Below are 7,740 nucleotides of genomic sequence, written 5' to 3' on the forward strand. Positions count from 1 at the left end.
TTGGTACCACTTGGATGGGACTTACCCAAGAGCTATCTGAGATGGGGTAAATGAGATCGACTTCTAGGAGCTTTACCACTTCTTTCATTGTCGGATTCAATCTTCTTTGGGGTTGTACAACTAGTTTGTGATTGTCCTCCATTAGGATTTTGTGCATGAAAAAAGTCGGACTTATTCCCTTCAAGTCCTTAATGGACCAACCGATGGCACCCTTATGCTTCTGCAGAATTCTCAACAACTTCTCTTCTTGTAAATCACTCAAGCTTGCACTAATGATAGCTGAATTCTTATATATTTCACCTAGGAATACGCATTTTAAATGACGAGGCAACTGCTTGAGTTCAATCTGTGATGTCTCTTTCTTTTTCTCTAAGGACTCATCTTCATCCCCTTTCAACTCCTCCCATCTAGTAGGGAAATGGGGGGAGTACGATAGTGATGCTTCTAACATGGCTAAAACCTCTTTCACCTTTGGATCTTCACTTTCTTTAACAACATCTTGGGGTAGGCATACCACTCTTTCTAGTGGCAAAATGGGTGCTTGATGCTCAATTTTTTCGTCAACTATCGCATCTAAGATCTCGATTCGATTGCACCATTCTCTTTCTTTTGATTGTTCCATGGCTTTTAGAATACTGAAAGTGATTGTTTCTTCATTTACCTTTAAAGTTAAGGTGCCATTCACCACATCAATCATAGCTCACCATGTTGCTAAGAACGGTATGGGTGTTTCATATCATTATCCACCTTGACTAACACATCTTCTACCACTCCATATGGGTGTTTCATTGAGCGATTCGTAAACAGTATCATTAGTTGAGTGTCTTTGACTCTTCCAATGCCTAGTTTTTTGTATATGGAGAGAGGCATAAGACTTACACTAGCCCTAAGATCATACAGGGTCTTCCCAAAAGTTCTATTTCCAATAGCACAAGGGATATAGAAGCTTCCAGGATCCTTGAGCTTCGGTGGCAGCTTCCTTTATAGGATAGCACTACACTCTTCGGTAAGCATCATTGTTTCACCGCCAATTTTTCTTTTCTTTGAAAGAATATCCTCCATGAATTTTGCGTATGTCGGCATATGTTCTAATGCTTCTGCAAAAGGAATGTTGATTTGAAATTTTTTAAAAACATCAAGAAATTTACCGAATTGTTTTTCAGTTTCTTGGTTTTTTTAATCTTTGAGGGAATGGAAGTCGAATTTCTGGTTTTGACAGTGTTTCCTTTTTCTGTACCACATGTTCTTCCTCCTTTTCTAGAGCGATGTGCTCCTCAACTGATGTCGGTGTGCCCATTTCCTCTGAGTGGGTTGAAGTTGAAGTACTTCCACTCTGTTTGGCTTTAGGTGGTACTTGTTCACTTACCTTGCCACTCCTCGTTGTCACTGCATTGACATTATTTCGTGGATTCAGAACTATGTCACTAGGCAAATTTACAAGCGTTCTTTGTGCTATTTGTTGAGCAAGTTGACCCGGTTGGGTCTCTAGATTCTTTATTGATGTAGAGTGATTTTTATGGATGGCTCTTGACTCTTCAACGAAAGAACTTGTGCTTCTTACTAATTTCTCCATAGCACTCTCCCAAGCAGCTTTTCGAGGTGGAACTTGATTTGCTTGAGCTCCTTGTTGACCCTGAGATCCACCCTACTGATCTCTCAAGAAAAATTTGGATGATTTCTCCAACCAGGGTTGTACATACTAGAGTAGGGATCGTTCTGCTTCCCGTTATTACCCACAAAATTCACCTCTTCTAGTTCTTCTATAACATTTTCATCCAGTGCTTCACAAGCTCCATTTTTATGTGCTCCCCTACAAAAGTTACAACCAGTCTGTTTCAATAATTTGACAGGGACCACTTGGGGTTGTATATTTAGGGCTGCCATCCCCTTCTTTATCTCAGCGACAATAACATCTTATATCTGTTTTGAGAGCAACCTACCTGGAGCCAATCCAGAATCCATAACATTCAATTCCAATATACCACTTGTTGACCCACCACATATGTCATACAACATCATTTGTTCATTTGTTGCCATGATCTCAATAATTTTGTGTGCTTCTGATGTGGTCTTGTAATTCAAAGAACCCCATACTGTAGCATCCAACATAATTCTAGTGCTAGGCCTCAAACCATTATAGAATATTTGCATCTCGGCAGTGTCGTCATAAGCATGATTAGGGCATCCTGCTAGTAAACTTTTGAACCTCCTGTAAGTGTCACAAAGAGATTCTCCTTCTTTCTGTTTGTAATTGGAAATCTCTTGCCTCTTTCTAACGAACACGGTTGGGGGAAAGTATTGTTCTAAGAACTTATCTTCAAGGTCATCCCATGTGGTGATGCTACTGGCAGGAAAGGAGTTAAGCCACTCCTTAGCATCATATTTCAATGACAATGGAAATAATCTCAATCTTTTCCCTTCTTCAGAACAACCATCCACTTTCACATTTCACATAATTCAAAAGAACTTCGTGAGGTGTCTATTGGTGTCTTCGTTATGTTTACCGGAAAAATGAATCTCCTTCAACTCTCGGGATAGAGCGTGGATCACTTCAAACTTGTTAAATGTAACTAGTTGGTTATGGATGGCCAACCGAGCACGATTTCTATTTCGATTCCCATACTCTCCGAGGGTGCCTTTAGGTGGTGGTGGATCAGCCATTTCCGCAAATATGGAGAAAACCCCCAAATCCTCTTATTCCACTACTAATTGTCTTTCCCTTTGTCTCCTTTCTCAAACCTCTTTTCTATTTGCTTTCCCAATTTTTTCGATTTTTGAATCAAAGAAAAGTTCAACTGAGGACTGGCCTTGCATACAAGGTTAGACAAATTGTGAGTAATGAACAGTTTTAAAATAAAGAAAGATAAATAATTAAGTAGAAATTAGAGAGTTTTAAAACATTTTTTTTTCAAAAATAAAAATAAAATAAAAGCAAAAATTTTATTACAGAGCAAAAAATTTCAATCAAGAAAATAAATTCAATTCAATAGTGATATGGCAATCGCCGACAACGGCGCCAAAAACTTGATAGCTAGTTCAGCAAGTGTACTGAATCGTTGCAAGTAATAATTAAAACGGTAGTACCGAGTGTCGAACTAAAGGATTGTGTTTTACTATTGAATTATATTTAGTTGCTAAAATTGAACAACAAAGTTCCCAAATTGATTGAAATAATATTTAAAATTAACAACAGTAATAAAATTGATCATTTATAATAAGAAAAATATCAGAGATAAGTTTTACTTCGAATCCAACCTTGGTGTCTAATTTGATCCTAGTTATTGAATTCCTTTATTGAATTATTACTGAATTCTCTTTATTATTCTTGCTATAATGTCTTAGTGACAGAACCTTTAATTCCAAAGTAACCCCTAATTCCTTAGTGGATTTAAGATTATAATTAAGCATTAGTGTACAAGAATTATCTTTTTAAACTATTGCCTCTGCAACTAATTTAATTAGTTTCATGACCTGCATCTATCCCTAGACTACAAATTCATGAATTTCTCATCTCAAACATTAGTAAAGTTCACTTTCTTTTCAAAATACGAATTGTAGAATATTTTAATGTTGATCGAGCAATAAAAAGCATTAAGCACATAGATGTGGAAAATAATTCAATAAACTCATTCATATAACTAGAAATCAAATCAGAAAAATAAGGGTTTCATCTTGTTACACTCATCCCTAACAAATAGGGTTTAGTTACTCATGACAGAGATAGAAAAGATAGAGATTAGAGAAGAATTACAAGAAAGATTCATGAATGATTCTTGATAAAACGACTCCAATGATGTTAGAAATGACTGTCTTTGAGTTTCTATGCTAGGGCACAAGTCTCCCAACTTCCCAATAGTAAAAAAGATGCCTAGAAAGTGAGAAAAAAAATGCATTTTAATGCATGCTGATGCGTGCCACGCGCCCTAGGCGCATGCTTTGCGCTTCAAGTGCGTCCCGGCAGTGGAAAAACGCAGAAAATACGCCTCATGCGCGGCTGTTGCACTTTAGGCACACAATTTCTTCTGTTTGACATTTTTTGTATTTTTCTCCACTTTAGAGTCTGAATTGGGTTCCGATGTCTTCATGAAAGGTGTAGCTAAGGTTCGTAGCTTTCGTTTGTACTTTGTTTGACTCCAATTGGACATCTACAATTCCAGATATGGCTGAAATATTTGACATAGGTAATACTAATGCAAGTTTCACTAACAATTCTCATGTGACCATAGTGAGTAATAGTTCGACTTAAAGTCACTATGATTCCTACTTGGAGACTTTTATACTTTAAGGCTATTAATCATTGTTTGTAATAAGACAATCATAGCGGTAGCTATTGAGTATATAATAAACCATATAGAAGGATGTAAGTGATATAGATAGGATTCATTTCTGCTACATAATAGGAGTTGTGTCTTGGACCTCTCGATAGAGTGATATGTGAAATGTGAGTGGCCACGCCAAAATAGACCCCTTAGTGATTGCACATATACCTAGGAATCGATAAAGTAATAATTGAGCCTAACAAGGACGACACATTTTATGCTTTGTGTTCAAAAACACATTTGGATGGAGGGATGATTAATGTTGATAAAATATGTCACAGTAAGGTTAAAATCGTATCACGATTTCCTCATTAATTGAGTATAGATGATGCATTGCTAGATGCAACTCATTGTTTATAATATTTAATATTAATTTGATATTTTTATTATTGTCAATTAAGGGAGAGTCTATAGAGTCACATGATATAACAATTAAATCAAAATATAAAAATCTAATTAAAAAATTATTTAATTAATTAATTATTTATTTATTTAATTAAATAAAATGAATTAGGCTTGTATCATACAAGGTCTACAATTGGTAGTAAGGTAAAAAGAGGACTATATATACGATATATTATGCCCTCTTAACTCTAACCCTGAAATCTTTTACTGGAGTCGTTTGCTAGCATCGACGCATTATGAGACAACCTTTCGCGTGGGTTGAGTAGAGACATTATAAGATCGTGGTGTTAGTGATTTGTATCCTCCTCGATGCTTTAAGAGATAAACACATGAACTTGATATCTAAAACATTGTGCTTGTGAGATACGTGACATCGGGTAATTTTTTGCTTTTGAGAATAATTTTAAAAATACTTTAAAAATATATCTCTTGATTTCTCAACATAATCGTGGATCGAAGACTTTTCTAAGTTGAAAATTTGGTTTTAGTTGTTGGTTCAGTGGTACAAGTTGTGTTCTTAGTTGTTTTTTGTTATCCAAGGATTATGTCATATTAGAATTTAATTTCATAATTTTGGATGGAGGTTGTTCCAAACTTTTTTTTTTTTTAATTTTGGTTGTAATTACTTTGAAATTTACTTTTAAATGATTTTATGTTTCACATTAAAAAAAAATATATCGAATCAAATTGTATGCAATTAGGTGATAGAAAAACTTAGCCAAATGAAAAATTCAATTCAAACATCATTAATGATTATTGAAACCTTTCAAAATAGATTTTAACAATAACATTCTAAATCATGAATAAATTCAACAACAACAAAAATTCTAAGTGTGAGTTTCTATATAAAAAATAGACCTTTAAACACTAAGATTAAAACTAATATGATGGACAAAATAAAAATAAAAGAAAATATCATTATATGTCGGTTTCTTTATTCGCCCTCGCTACGTAGAGTACATTACATCCTCCTTTAAAATGAATGGGAGGTTCTTTCATTAATGAATAATTGATAAGAATAAAAGAAACTTGTCAACCTTAGAATGAAAGAACAAATCAATACTTAAATAAACATGGTTCAATTATGAAGGAATAATGCAATGTAAGATAAATAATTTATTTGGAATTACTGGAATTGAACTCTACAAGAAAAGTGTGTTAGTCGATTCAAAGTTGTATGCATCAATTCACAAGTGTTTAAGAATTCAAGATTTCAGTCTTTACTTGTATGAATCGACTTATGACATGAGTAAAACATCTTTATCAACTTAGTTTGTGACTTTTAATTATTATTATTTTTTTATTTATTTTGTATTATAAATTGAATAATTTAACTTTCTTAATTAAATTTTATATCTAATTTTTTTATAAAATATTGTACCTCTTACATTTACCCGATACCCATACTATACTTATACTTTTACATCATAGCTAATTTCATATCATCAATTGACCAATGATGAATAGACATGAGTCTATTTATACATATGAGTGCAGAGGAAAATAGAGAGAATAACTATCTTAACTACACACATCCATTCGAATTTAAGTCTTGTAGACTTTTGATAAGATATCTTATCTTCTATTTAATTAATGATAATTTTTGGACCATTTTATTAAATATTTTATTTAATTATTATATTTTAATATTATTATGTTCACTCATATCTTTATTTAATTTTATTAATTATTTATTAATTAGGTACATTAGTTGATTAGTGATTAAATTAAGTATAAGACTTATTATATTCATATTTTGATAATTAATTAATTATTTTATTAATTGAATGGGCTGAAATACGAGTGAAAGTTACTTATGACCCATTTGAGAATAATGTGAACTTTAATTGCCCATTATCTTATATATATGCGGTTTCAATATATCGGATCGATTCGCCGTATATTGTCTCTTATTTCCATCTATAGAGTGTGAAAGACATAAGGAGTCCAGGTTGAAGAAGAACCAAAAACAAACGGGTGTTCGTCATTCATCTCTCTTTTTGTGTTTCAAGGTCAAAACGATAAATTTAAATATTCATAATAATTTTTTTAAATCAATAGATCCTTAAAAACATACTAATATGTTTTATTTGGCTTCTACACTAAAGTATAGTTATATCCCTAATTATTTGTAATAGAGAGCAAACCCTGAAAGTAATTATTAAATTAATTCCAACAAATATTCTAAGTTATTTTATTTAATATAACTCTATATTTCCAATTATCAAATTTATTAGTCACTGATAGAAATTTAAACAATTAACTAGTATTTTTTATTGAAATTATGTAATTAAAAGAGACCAACAATATTATTTTTTCTTACTATGTGAAATTGGTACATATTTTTGTTATTCATTTCGGATAAATTACTCCAACAACTCAGTTGCGACTGCAAGATATTTATTTTAATTTTTTAATTGGTATAGCTTTTTGTTTTCTGTAGCTTTGGTGGGATCAAGCAAGTAGTGTTCGGTGGAGAAGAATTTTCGAATTGGAAAGAGAATTTTAACATCAGAGGACTCACGTTATATATGGTGTTCACAGGTTATAGACACTTTTCAAGGCATAGTCAAATGAAGAGTAAATCATGATATGTATTAATTCTATCGATAGAATTTCATCTCAAATTTAAACAAAAGTATGATAAAAAAAAATATTCATATATATTTAGTTTAATATATTAATTTTCTTTAATTTATTTTTACTTATATTTAAGATTGAAAAATATTCTACAGTGTCAAAGTTGTAAGCATCTTCTCGGATTTATAGTTTTATTGTTTAGCCGCAGGTACTGAACTGCTTGTGGAATTTGTAACTCAATCTTTGACCACATTATTTACAAACCAAATGAACAACCTATGATGAGTAGATAATAGACGTTCAAAAAATTATTGATTAAGATAAAGTGAATTTTTAAAATCATTTTAATAATGGTTTTAAGTCAATGAAATTTCAACTTTTAGAACAAACAAAATATTCAACTTTTATTTGATGTTTTAGTCATGATTATTCACAA

General features: G+C 32.2%; 1 non-coding gene across 1 annotated transcript; it reads left to right on the top strand.

The window, feature by feature from the left end:
- The first annotated feature begins 2,168 nt into the window (after nucleotides 1-2,168).
- Nucleotides 2,169-2,274, top strand: LOC113784905 (small nucleolar RNA R71). The gene has a single exon (XR_003471067.1). It is a non-coding gene; the product is annotated as a small nucleolar RNA R71 (small nucleolar RNA).
- Nucleotides 2,275-7,740: the final 5,466 nt, after the last annotated feature.

This window comes from Cicer arietinum, chromosome 7, assembly GCF_000331145.2.
Source record: "Cicer arietinum cultivar CDC Frontier isolate Library 1 chromosome 7, Cicar.CDCFrontier_v2.0, whole genome shotgun sequence".
Taxonomy (NCBI): domain Eukaryota; kingdom Viridiplantae; phylum Streptophyta; class Magnoliopsida; order Fabales; family Fabaceae; genus Cicer; species Cicer arietinum.